This window comes from Bufo gargarizans, chromosome 4 (assembly GCF_014858855.1).
Source record: "Bufo gargarizans isolate SCDJY-AF-19 chromosome 4, ASM1485885v1, whole genome shotgun sequence".
NCBI classification, from domain to species: Eukaryota; Metazoa; Chordata; class Amphibia; order Anura; family Bufonidae; genus Bufo; species Bufo gargarizans.
In genome coordinates, this window is record NC_058083.1 from 114956781 (window position 1) to 114969844 (window position 13064).

Genomic DNA, 13064 nt, shown 5'->3' on the forward strand with positions numbered 1-13064 from the left:
CACAGTGAGTACACCAACACTACACTTTAGCCCCTGATCACCCCCCTGAACCCCAATTAACCCTTTGATCACCCCTTTGATCGCCCCTGTCAATCACAAGTGAAAAGAAAAAAGTGATCAGTGCAAACTGTCACTTTTTTTTTCCACTGTTATTGACCGTTAGGTTTTAGGTATAGTTTAGGTCCCTTGGTTAGGTAGTTAGCGATCAGTTAGCGCCCAGCCCACCGCACCGCAGTCCGTTATTCGCTGATTAGCGTATCGCTAATCAGCATTTGTACTTTTATAGTATCTGGAAGTGATCAAAACTGATCACGGTCAGATCTATAATAGTACTAGTGTCACTTTAGTTCGCCCTCCACCCAAAGCGCAGTGTTTGCCCGATCAGGCCTGATCGGTCGCCCACACGTGCGTTCGCCCACACCCGCCCCACCGCAGTGACAAAAAAAAATTTTTTTTTGATCACTGCACATTCACTTTACACGCACTGCGGCGATAAAAAAAATCAGTTTTGATATTTTTTTATCAACCGCAGCGGCCTCCGGTACTTCGCTAGCCTCCCCTTTGTAAGACAGGCTTGCTTTTTTTTTCTTGGGTAGACTCAGGGAATACCCCTAAATTTAGTTGCCCACATGTCTAACAGGGGGTATTCTTCTGAAGAGGCCTACAGGCTTCTGACCCAGTCGGATTAGGAGTGGGAACCCTCATCTGATGTGTTATGTCCCCTGGACACTCTGTCTCTCTCAGGTGCTGCTGGCAATGCTGGCAGTATCTGCTCAGCAAGTTACGCACACAGGCCGATGTACTACTTAACCAGAGCGAGGTTTATTACTCAGAACATTATGGCATTCTTACATGGAGGAGTCTTATTCCAACAGCTTCTGTCCTTATCAGATGTAATCCCTTCTCAGTCTCATGTGTCTGCTTCCAGTTCCCCTCACACACACTGTCTGACTTCCTGGTACAGCTCCTCCTCCCCCATCATGCATCAGGAGAAAAAGGGTAAAGGTCACAGTGATCTATCACAACATCACACCTCCTTTCCTCCCCCAAAAAAAAAAAAAAACATAACAAGAGAACAAAATGTTGAACACATAACATAACAAGGCAAGCGAGATCAGTTCAGCAAGTAGTATCTCCAACTCAGTTCTGTGATTTCCGCAGCACTTCATGAGCCCTTTGTCTCTGTTCCCTGACCTCCAATGTGTCCCGTAAGATTTCAGCACTTTGCCAGCGAGGCGTTTGACGTCTTTGACGGGTAGACCTACGCAGAGGTACAGCACCGGGAGGAATAAAGTCAGTCAAAGGTACTGGAGAGGTCAGTGGGCGTCCCACAGACAAATCAGGCTCTGCAACTTCAGGCACATGTCCGGGCTCCTCAGGAATATGGTCACCAACCGGTTCAGGGTTTGGGTGTAAACTTGTGGGATCATGCCAGACACCATGCCATATGTCACCAGCAGAGTTCAGAGTAGACTCTGGTGGGTGGTCAGAAAGAAGGGTCGGTTTTGTCACTAGTGGCCGGCAAATGCGTTTCCTCAATTGTGAAAGGTGTCACCGAACACAAATGCCTTCCTCCAGGCGGACAAGATACATTCTTCTGCCAAGAGTTCCATCAATAACGCCAGGAAGCCAAGGAGGCAAAGCTCTGTAATTCTGAGACCATACAAGATCACCGGCACGGAATCCCAGACGGCCCGGCGGAGGAGGTGTTGGTAACTGCTCCTGCGGACGAACTAAATCAAGTTTGGTGCGGAGATGCCTGCCAAACATAAGAAAAGCCGGTGACAGCCCAGTAGTAGCGTGTTTCGTGTTACGGTACATGATCAAGAATTCCAGCAGCTTCTCTTCTGACAGTCCAACCTGGTCCAGAGTGGACAGTAAGTGCTTCTTAAATGACTGCACAAATCGTTCTGCCAGCCCATTTGAAGCTGGATGATAAGGAGCTGTTTTGTAGTGTTGGACACCCAAACCACTAAGGAAGGATTGAAACTCATGCGATGTAAATTGAGTTCCATTGTCGGAGACTATGGCTGTAGGCAAGCCAAATTGAGCAAAGAGCTTCCTTAAGACTAGAATGGTAGCAGCTGAGGTAATAGAAGGCATTTGAAAAACCTCCGGCCATTTGGAATGTGCATCTACCACGATCAAATACATTTTACCCTGGATAGGGCCAGCAAAATCAAGATGGAGTCTGGACCACGGTTATGTTGGCCATGGCCAAGGTTGCAGGGTTCCTCTCTTTTGGGGTCGCTGGGCTTGACAGCACCCAGGACATTGAGCAACATAATCTTCAATTGCTGTATCCATTTGTGGCCACCAAACATAGCTCCGGGCCCGCTGCTTCATGCGCACCACACCAGGATGGCCTTCATGCAGTATCCTTAGCATGGTTGATTGCAAGTACTGGGGTACAATCACTCTATTGCCCCATTGTAGGCAACCAGCATTAGTCACAAGCTCACATTTTCTGGCAAAGTACGGACGAAAGTCACCTGAAACACTCTCTGGCCATCCAGTCTGAACATAAGAGAATATCTGAGACAGGAAAGGATCTGTGGCTGTATGTCTGGCAATCAGGGAGGTGGACATGCAAGATTGTGGCCTGTGTACTTCCACTACGCGTACCTCTCTTAGTGGGTGGTCATCTCTTAGTGGCAATCTGGAAAATGCATCTGCATTGCCATGGGTATCATGGGAGCGGTATCTGATCGAATAAGCATAAGCTCCTAAAAATAAAGCGTACCTTTGTAAGCGAGATGCGGTTGTTGTAGAAATTCCTTTCTGAGGGTTCAGTATTGACAACAGAGGTTTGTGGTCAGTGATAAGTGTGAACTCCCGACCATAGACGTACGCGTGAAATTTTTTTGTGGCCCATACAATGGCCAAAGCTTCCTTGTCAATCTGGGAGTAGTTTTGTTCTGCTGAGGTTAAAGACCTGGAGGCAAAAGAAATGGGGCGCTCCGTGCCATCCGGCATGACATGGGAAAGCACTGCACCCAGTCCATAAGGCGAGGCATCACAAGCCAGGATGACGGGTTTCTTTAAATCATAGTGGACCAGAACTCGAGAAGACAGAATGAGTTCTTTAGAAAGCCGAAAAGCTTCTTCACATTTGTCTGTCCATATCCATTTAGCTCTTGCATCCAGTAAGCGATGTAATGGGTAGAGCTGGTGCGCTAGGTTCGGCAAGAAACGGTGGTAGTAATTTAGGAGGCCAAGGTAGGACCTGAGCTGGGTGACATTCCGGGGGGTAGGGGCATGGGTAAGGGCTTTAACCTTTTCTTCAGTAGTGTGTAACCCATGACGGTCCACCGTGTGGGCACAAAACTCCAGTTGAGACTTGAGAAATTCGTATTTTGACAGATTAACACGTAACCCATACTTCTGGAGTCTCCCTAGCACAGCTTCAACATTCTTTCTGTGTTCTTCATCAGTGGGACCAGTGATGAGCATGTCATCCAGTAGACATTGGGTGAAAGGTATTCCTGCCAGTACCTCATCCATGATCCGCTGCCAGGTGGCTGGAGCTGGGGCTATGCCAAAAACCATGCGGTTATACTGGAATAATCCTCTATGAGTGTTAATGGTCAACAGATGGCGTGAATCTGGGTGTACTTGCAGTTGCAGGTAAGCTTGCTTTAAGTCTATTTTTGTAAACTTTTGCCCCCCAGCCAGTGAGCCAAATAAATCTTCAAGTCGAGGCAATGGGTATTGATCCACAAGGAGTTGGTTGTTCAGAGCTACCCTGAAATCACCACAAATCCTAATGTCTCCATTCTTTTTCTTGACAGGCACAATTGGTGATGCCCATTCACTTCTATCCACTTTCGTTATGATCTTTTCAGCCAATAGGTGGTCCAGCTCTGCTTCCACTTTTTTCCGCAAGGCAAAAGGTACTGATCTTGCCTTACAAAAACGAGGTGTAGCACCAGGCTTCAAGAGGAGGTGGGCCATCTTTCCTTTTACGGTGCCCAAAGAGTCCTCAAAAACCTCTTTAAAACGCGACTTCAGGGATTCCACCCAATGGTCTACTTTAGAAAGCAATGTACATTGGGCAATGGTAAAAGGAGGCATGCCCAGGGCTTTGATCCAGTCCCTTCCATACAGCGGAGGACCTCCATTCCTTACAACATAAAGGCGTAGACTTTGACTATGGTTGCCTAATGTAACAAGGGGCTTTACATAACCCAAGGGCTGTAGTAGTTCCTTGCTGTAGGTTTGTAGCGTGAGCTTTGTAGGTTTTAGCGGCAGGGACAGACCCGATGCCTTTAAATCAGTCCATGAAATGACAGACACAGCTGCCCCTGTATCAACATCCATGGAGACAGGACAGCCATTGAGTGTGACATCCACTTTAATCGCCGGAGTACTCCCAGCTACTCGAAACAGTCCAACATGCTGGACACATGTCTCCTCATCAGAGCTAAAACCGTTATTGTCCATATCCACACGGAATGTCTGTTCACGTCTATCTTTTGTGGTAGTGTTCGGGGAGCGAGAGCTGCGGCAAACGCGCCCAATATGACCAGTCTTCCCACAGCGAAAACAAACGACATCCTTGAACTTGCAAGCAGGCGCACTGTGAGTAGTGTTACCACAACGGTAGCAAGTCGGGGTCCCAGAGACAGAAGAATTAGGGTGGCGAGGTTTAAGCTGAGTGGCAGGGGACGGGCGTCTCGAGCGTTGAGTGATAGCAGTGTGGAATATTTCCTCACCCTGGCTTGCAGGAGTTGTAGGTGGTGCCTTCAGTAGGGTGGCGTCCCGTGTTGCCAACTCCATGACCGTAGCAAGGTCAGTGGCTTTCGTCAGAGTCAAGTCGGGTTCTGTGAGTAAACATTTCTGTATGGCTGGGTCGCAGAGTCCCATGACGAACATGTCACGGAGAGCCGTCTGTAGGTAGTCTCCAAACTGACAAGTGGCAGCCAGTTTACGTAAAGCAATGATATATGTCTTTACATCCTCCCCGGCCTGCTGCCTTCTACCGTAGAATTTAAACCGCTCCGCGATTTCCAACGGCTTCGGGTTGTAGTGTGTATGTAGCGTCTGAATTAACTCAGGCAGGGACTTAGAGGCTGGCTTGTCTGGAGAAACAAGGTCTCTGAGGGTTCCATATGCAGCTTGACCCAATGCAGTGAGAAAAACTGCACTTCTCTTTTCAACAGTCACATTATTCGCTTCCATATACTGTTCCAGCCTCTCCACCCAGGAGGTCCATGACTCAGCTGCAGGATCAAATGGTTGAATAAACCCTATGAAGGCCATGTGTGCTAAAATCCACAATCCTCGTCGCCACTGTTATGTCCCCTGGACACTCTGTGTCTCTCAGGTGCTGCTGGCAATGCTGCCGGTATCTGCTCAGCAAGTTACGCACACAGGCCGATGTACTACTTAACCAGAGCGAGGTTTATTACTCAGAACATTATGGCATTCTTACATGGAGGAGTCTTATTCCAACAGCTTCTGTCCTTATCAGATGTAATCCCTTCTCAGTCTCATGTGTCTGCTTCCAGTTCCCCTCACACACACTGTCTGACTTCCTGGTACAGCTCCTCCTCCCCCATCATGCATCAGGAGAAAAAGGGTAAAGGTCACAGTGATCTATCACAACATCACATGATGAATCCAGCGGGTCAGAATACGAACCTGTAGAAAGCAGTGGCTCTCTGACCCAAAGTTCGGACGAGGAGGCTGAGGTCCCTGATACCACCAGGCGTACCCGGCCCCGTGTCGCTAGACCGCAGGTTGCGCAGGATCCGCTTCAAGAGCAGCAGAGTGGGGCTGGTGCTGTCGGATTACGTGGTGAGGCATACACCAGCAGCCCAGCCCTCCCTGGACCTAGTACCAGCACTGCCGTACAACCTGGTGAAGTAGCGAGCACCAGAAGGGCAGTTGAAGCTGGTACGGTGGCACGTGCAGTAGTGACCCCGTCGCAGCCACCGCAAAGACGTGCCCGTAGAGCCCCTAGAATCCCAGAGGTGCTGGCAAACCCTGATTGGCAGTCCCCAACTTCAGCCGCACCTGTAGTTTTCCCTTTCACTGCCCAGTCTGGAGTTCGGGTTGAGACAGCTCAGATCGGTTCGGCCCTGGGATTTTTTGAGCTGTTCTTGACTGCGGAGCTTTTAGACATAGTTGTGGCCGAAACAAACAGGTATGCCACACAATTTATCACCGCTAACCCGGGAAGCTTTTATGCCCAGCCTTTCCGGTGGAAACCAGTCCAAGTTTCCGAACTTAAAACTTTTCTGGGCCTCCTCCTCAACATGGGCCTGACAAAAAAGCATGAATTGCGGTCATATTGGTCCACGAACCCGATTCATCACATGCCCATGTTCTCTGCTGCCATGTCCAGGGCACGTTTTGAGGCCATCCTGCGGTTCCTGCACTTTAGTGACAACACCGCCTCCCGTCCCAGGGGCCACCCTGCTTTTGACCGGCTCCACAAAATTCGGCCCCTCATAGACCATTTCAACCAGAAATTTGCAGATATTTATACCCCAGAGCAAAACATCTGCATAGACGAGTCCCTGATACATTTTACCGGGCGCCTTGGCTTCAAACAATACATCCCAAGCAAGCGCGCCCGGTATGGGGTCAAATTGTATAAGCTCTGTGAAAGGGCCACAGGCTATACCCACAAATTTCATGTCTATGAGGGAAAAGATCAGACCCTGGAGCCGGTCGGTTGCCCTGACTACCTGGGGAGCAGTGGGAAGACAGTTTGGGACTTGGTGTCACCCTTATTCGGCAAGGGGTACCATCTTTATGTGGACAATTTTTACACAAGTGTGGCCCTCTTTAGGCATTTGTTTCTAGAACGGATTGGCGCCTGTGGTACCGCGCAAACTAGTCGCGCGGGCTTCCCCCAACGGCTCGTTACCACCCGTCTTGCAAGGGGGCAGAGGGCCGCACTGTGTAACGAAGAACTGCTCGCGGTGAAATGGAGAGACAAGCGTGACGTTTACATGCTCTCCTCCATTCACGCAGACACGACAATACAAATTGAGCGAGCAACCCGTGTCATTGAAAAGCCCCTCTCAGTCCACGACTATAACCTCCACATGGGAGGGGTGGACTTCAATGACCAGATGTTGTCTCCGTATTTAGTTTCCCGACGCACCAGACGCTGGTATAAGAAGGTGTCTGTATATTTAATTCAATTGGCTCTGTACAATAGTTTTGTTCTCTACAGTAAGGCTGGGAGAACTGGATCCTTCCTCAAATTTCAGGAAGAGATCATCGAGAACCTCCTGTATCCAGGAGGTTCCGTGGCCCCAACCACCAGTGTAGTTAGCCGTCTACACGAGCGACATTTCCCCAATGTCGTTCCTGGTACCTCAACCCAACAGTCACCCCGAAAAAGATGTCGTGTCTGTAGCAGGAGTGGAATAAGGCGTGACACCCGCTATTTCTGTCCTGACTGTCCGGACCACCCTGATCATCTCACCAGGACAGGCACACAGGGCTATTAGAGCCCATTCACTCACTGCTGCTGCAAACGTCTCCTTTCACATGGGACAAAGTGCATAACGCACTTCGCCACATCTTTGGGCGATTTGCGCTTTGCACATTGACCCATGGGGAAGGAGAGGTTTGTTCTATAAAGGTAAAAAAAAAAAAAAAAAAAAAAAAAACAGTAAGCAAACACGTTAATGTTCAGTTAAAAAAGTTAAAGTTTATATGTTCTGTTGCAAAGTTAATAAAATTATTGCGTTGCGGCCTGGTTTTTTCATTTTTTTTTCTTTTTCTTTTTTTACCTTCCACCTACTAGCTGCAGCACCGATGTGCATTCTGACAGAAGCATTGCGCTGCTGTCAGATTACACGCAAGTCGGTGTATGCGGCGCTGCAAGACGGGATTTTCTCCTCTGCAGTGACAGATACGTTTGCCAAGGCATACGAGCTGAGGAGGAGGCGGCGTTCCTATGCTTTGGCAAACACTTTGTATATAAAAAAAAAAATAATCCCGGCAATGATTTATTCATCCACATCGATTGATGTGAATGGAGAAATCTGGTTTGCCAGGGCATACGAGCTAAGTGGGTATGGATGTAGGGCGGAGCTCCTATGTCCTGGCAGACGCCTTTCCCCTCCATTTTTTTTTTTTGGCAGAGATTTTTTCATCCACATTGATCGATGCGAATGAAGAAATCTGTGCCGTTCATTTTTTTCTTTCAGCCCAGAGGCTGAACGGAAAAAAAAATCTCATTACCTGTATGCTCAATATAAGGAGAATAGCAGAAACTCCTAATGCTGGCCATACATGTAATGATTGCGGAGACCCTCAAATGCCAGGGCAGTACAAACACCCCACAACTGACCCCATTTTGGAAAGAAGACACCCCAAGGTATTTTCTGAGGGGCATATTGAGTCCATGAAAGATTTAAATTTTTGTCCTAAGTTAGCGGAAAGTGAGACTTTGTGAGAAAAAAAAAAAAATCAATTTCCGCTAACTTATGCAAAAAAAAAAAAATTTCTATGAACTTGCCAGGCCCCTCATTGGATACCTTGGGGTGTCTTCTTTCCAAAGTGGGGTCACATGTGGGGTATTTATACTGCCCTGGCTTTTTAGGGGCCCTAAAGCATGAGAAGAAGTCTGGGATCCAAATGTCTAAAAATGCCCTCCTAAAAGGAATTTGGGCCCCTTTGCGCATCTAGGCTGCAAAAAAGTGTCACACATCTGGTATCGCCGTACTCAGGAGACGTTGGGCAATGTGTTTTGGGGTGTCATTTTACATATACCCATGCTGGGTGAGATAAACATCTTGATCAAATGCCAACTTTGTATAAAAAAATTGGAAAAGTTGTCTTTTGCCAGGATATTTCTCTCACCCAGCATGGGTATATGTAAAATGACACCCCAAAACACATCCCCCAACTTCTCCTGAGTACGGCGATACCAGATGTGTGACACTTTTTTGCAGACAAGGTGGGCAAAGGGGCACATATTCCAAAGTGCACCTTTCGGATTTCGCAGGCCATTTTTTACACATTTTGATTGCAAAGTACTTCTCACACATTTGGGCCCCTAAATTGCCAGGGCAGTATAACTACCCCACAAGTGACCCCATTTTGGAAAGAAGACACCCCAAGGTATTCCGTGAGGGGCATGGCGAGTTCCTAGAATTTTTTATTTTTTGTCGCAAGTTAGTGGAATATGAGACTTTGTAAGGAAAAAAGAGAAAAAAAAAAATCATCATTTTCCGCTAACTTGTGACAAAAAAAAAAAAATTCTAGGAACTCGCAGTGCCCCTCACGGAATACCTTGGGGTGTCTTCTTTCCAAAATGGGGTCACTTGTGGCGTAGTTATACTGCCCTGGCAATTTAGGGGCCCATATGTGTGAGAAGTACTTTGCAATCAAAATCTGTAAAAAATGACCGGTGAAATCCGAAAGGTGCACTTTGGAATATGTGCCCCTTTGCCCACCTTGGCATCAAAAAAGTGTCACACATCTGGTATCGCCGTACTCAGGAGAAGTTGGGGAATGTGTTTTGGGGTGTCATTTTACATATACCTATGCTGGGTGAGAGAAATATCTTGGCAAAAGACAACTTTTCCCATTTTTTTATACAAAGTTGGCATTTGACCAAGATATTTTTCTCACCCAGCATGGGTATATGTAAAATGACACCCCGAAACACATTCCCCAATTTCTCCTGAGTACGGCGATACCAGATGTGTCGCACTTTTTTGCTACCAAGGTGGGCAAAGGGGCACATATTCCAAAGTGCACCTTTCGGATTTCACCGGTCATTTTTTACAGATTTTGATTGCAAAGTACTTCTCACACATATGGGCCCCTAAATTGCCAGGGCAGTATAACTACGCCACAAGTGACCCCATTTTGGAAAGAAGACACCCCAAGGTATTCCGTGAGGGGCATGGCGAGTTCCTAGAATTTTTTATTTTTTGTCGCAAGTTAGTGGAATATGAGACTTTGTAAGGAAAAAAGAGAAAAAAAAAAAAATCATCATTTTCCGCTAACTTGTGACAAAAAATAAAAAATTCTAGGAACTCGCCATGCCCCTCACGGAATACCTTGGGGTGTCTTCTTTCCAAAATGGGGTCACTTGTGGCGTAGTTATACTGCCCTGGCAATTTAGGGGCCCAAATGTGTGAGAAGTACCTTGCAATCAAAATGTGTAAAAAATGGCCTGCAAAATCTGAAAGGTGCACTTTGGAATATGTGCCCCTTTGCCCACCTTGGCAGCAAAAAAGTGTGACACATCTGGTATCTCCGTACTCAGGAGAAGTTGGGGAATGTGTTTTGGGGTGTCATTTTACATATACCCATGCTGGATGAGAGAAATATCTTGGCAAAAGACAACTTTTCCCATTTTTTTATACAAAGTTGGCATTTGACCAAGATATTTTTCTCACCCAGCATGGGTATATGTAAAATGACACCCCAAAACACATTCCCCAACTTCTCCTGAGTACAGCGATACCAGATGTGTCACACTTTTTTGCTGCCAAGGTGGGCAAAGGGGCACATATTCCAAAGTGCACCTTTTGGATTTCACCGGTCATTTTTTACACATTTTGATTGCAAAGTTCTTCTCACACATTTGGGCCCCTAAATTGCCAGGGCAGTATAACTACCCCACAAGTGACCCCATTTTGGAAAGAAGACACCCCAAGGTATTCTGTGAGGGGCATGGTGAGTTCCTAGAATTTTTTATTTTTTGTCGCAAGTTAGTGGAATATGAGACTTTGTAAGAAAAAAATAAATAAAATAAAATCATCATCATTTTCCGCTAACTTGTGACAAAAAATAAAAAGTTCTATGAACTCACTATGCCCATCAGCGAATACCTTAGGGTGTCTACTTTCCGAAATGGGGTCATTTGTGGGGGTTTTCTACTGTTTGGGCATTGTAGAACCTCAGGAATCATGACAGGTGCTCAGAAAGTCAGAGCTGTTTCAAAAAGCGGAAATTCACATTTTTGTACCATAGTTTGTAAATGCTATAACTTTTACCCAAACCATTTTTTTTTTTGCCCAAACATTTTTTTTTTATCAAAGACATGTAGAACAATCAATTTGGTGAAAAATTTATATATGGATGTCGTTTTTTTTGCAAAATTTTACAGCTGAAAGTGAAAAATAGAGTAATTTGGTGGTTGGCTCACACTCAGGTAATTACGGGCGGGTGCTGCAAACTCACAACTTGGGTGCCCGAACCCAAAAATTGATAAACAATATGACAAAAAAGAAAGAAGAAGAAAGGAGTGAGCACTCACACTATCTGGACCATGGGGAATAAATAGTATTTAATAATTCATAGCAACACTCAAATATAATAAAATCACATAAAATAATAGTAGGTGGTACCAGTATAAAATCACACTGGCGGGTGATAGTTGCGCAAACCTTGTATAATAATCAATCACAATTCACACTTGCCACCACCTAGGATTATATGGTGGCAATGAAACCGCAGACCGCAAATGTAGTGTCCCAATACAAATTCGTGTGGCTCCGGATTAAAGTGTCCACGTGCATAGAGATGTCTCTCAGTCAGGCAGTCTCTCCACAGTTATTTCAACGTGTCCGCAAAGGGCTGAAGATATTATATGCCCAATTCAGGTTCCTACCTTATTCCAAGGTTTTACCAGACTGTTCTCCGCTGGGCCGTCCTGCCACGAGCAGCAAGTGTACCGGCCGCTTCGGCGTCTCACGTCACAGATCTCGAGCCGCTGACGTCACAGTATCGCGGTAACAAAGAACACTCCACTAGGACATAGGAGCTGAATACAGGTTCCAACAATTGCCTACCATCCATACCAGCCAAATTCTTTGTTCCCGCGATACTGTGACGTCAGCGGCTCGAGATCTGTGACGTGAGACGCCGAAGCGGCCGGTACACTTGCTGCTCGTGGCAGGACGGCCCAGCGGAGAACAGTCTGGTAAAACCTTGGAATAAGGTAGGAACCTGAATTGGGCATATAATATCTTCAGCCCTTTGCGGACACATTGAAATAACTGTGGAGAGACTGCCTGACTGAGAGACATCTCTATGCACGTGGACACTTTAATCCGGAGCCACACGAATTTGTATTGGGACACTACATTTGCGGTCTGCGGTTTCATTGCCACCATATAATCCTAGGTGGTGGCAAGTGTGAATTGTGATTGATTATTATACAAGGTTTGCGCAACTATCACCCGCCAGTGTGATTTTATACTGGTACCACCTACTATTATTTTATGTGATTTTATTATATTTGAGTGTTGCTATGAATTATTAAATACTATTTATTCCCCATGGTCCAGATAGTGTGAGTGCTCACTCCTTTCTTTTTTGTCATATTGAAAGTGAAAAATGTCATTTTTTTGCAAAAAAATCGTTACATTTTGATTAATAACAAAAAAAAGTAAAAATGCCAGCAGCAATGAAATACCACCAAATGAAAGCTCTATTAGTGAGAAGAAAAGAAGGTAAAATTCATTTGTATGCTAAGTTGCATGACCGAGCGATAAACGGTGAAAGTAGTGTAGTGCCGAAGTGTAAAAAGTGCTCTGGTCATGAAGGGGGTTTCACCTAGCGGGGCTGAAGTGGTTAATCTTATAGAAACATCAATGAAACTGTGATCAATGGAAACAATTGTTTCCATTGATCACAGTAGCATAAGAAAGACCCAAGGTAGCTTTATTACTGCAGTCAACATCCTTAATATCACTAAGTACAACATGATACAGCTATGCCAGCTATAGAATTAGAATATAAAATTCTGTCTGCCTGATCTCACCATTAGGTGGCGCCTAGGAGCCTACTGCCTAACACAGGAGTTAATCGTTTTCATTTAATCAAGAGTGAACATTCATTTTTGCTGATTAGTGCCTATTTAAAAGGATTCTTTTAAGCTGTGTATAATGCCTGGACAGCCTTCCCCTATTATACCCATGCCTTTAGCCACCAGAACCAATCATACAATCTTGAGAAAATCATCAATTCAATCTACAGGGAGTGCAGAATTATTAGGCAAATTAGTATTTTAACCACATCATCCTCTTTATGCATGTGGTCTTACTCCAAGCTGTATAGGCTCGAAAGCCTACTAC

At 45.8% G+C, this 13064-nt stretch overlaps 1 pseudogene; it reads right to left on the reverse strand.

The window, feature by feature from the left end:
* Window positions 1-1551: 1551 nt before the first annotated feature.
* Window positions 1552-3969, reverse strand: LOC122935266 (annotated as a pseudogene).
* Between the last annotated feature and the right edge of the window lie 9095 nt (window positions 3970-13064).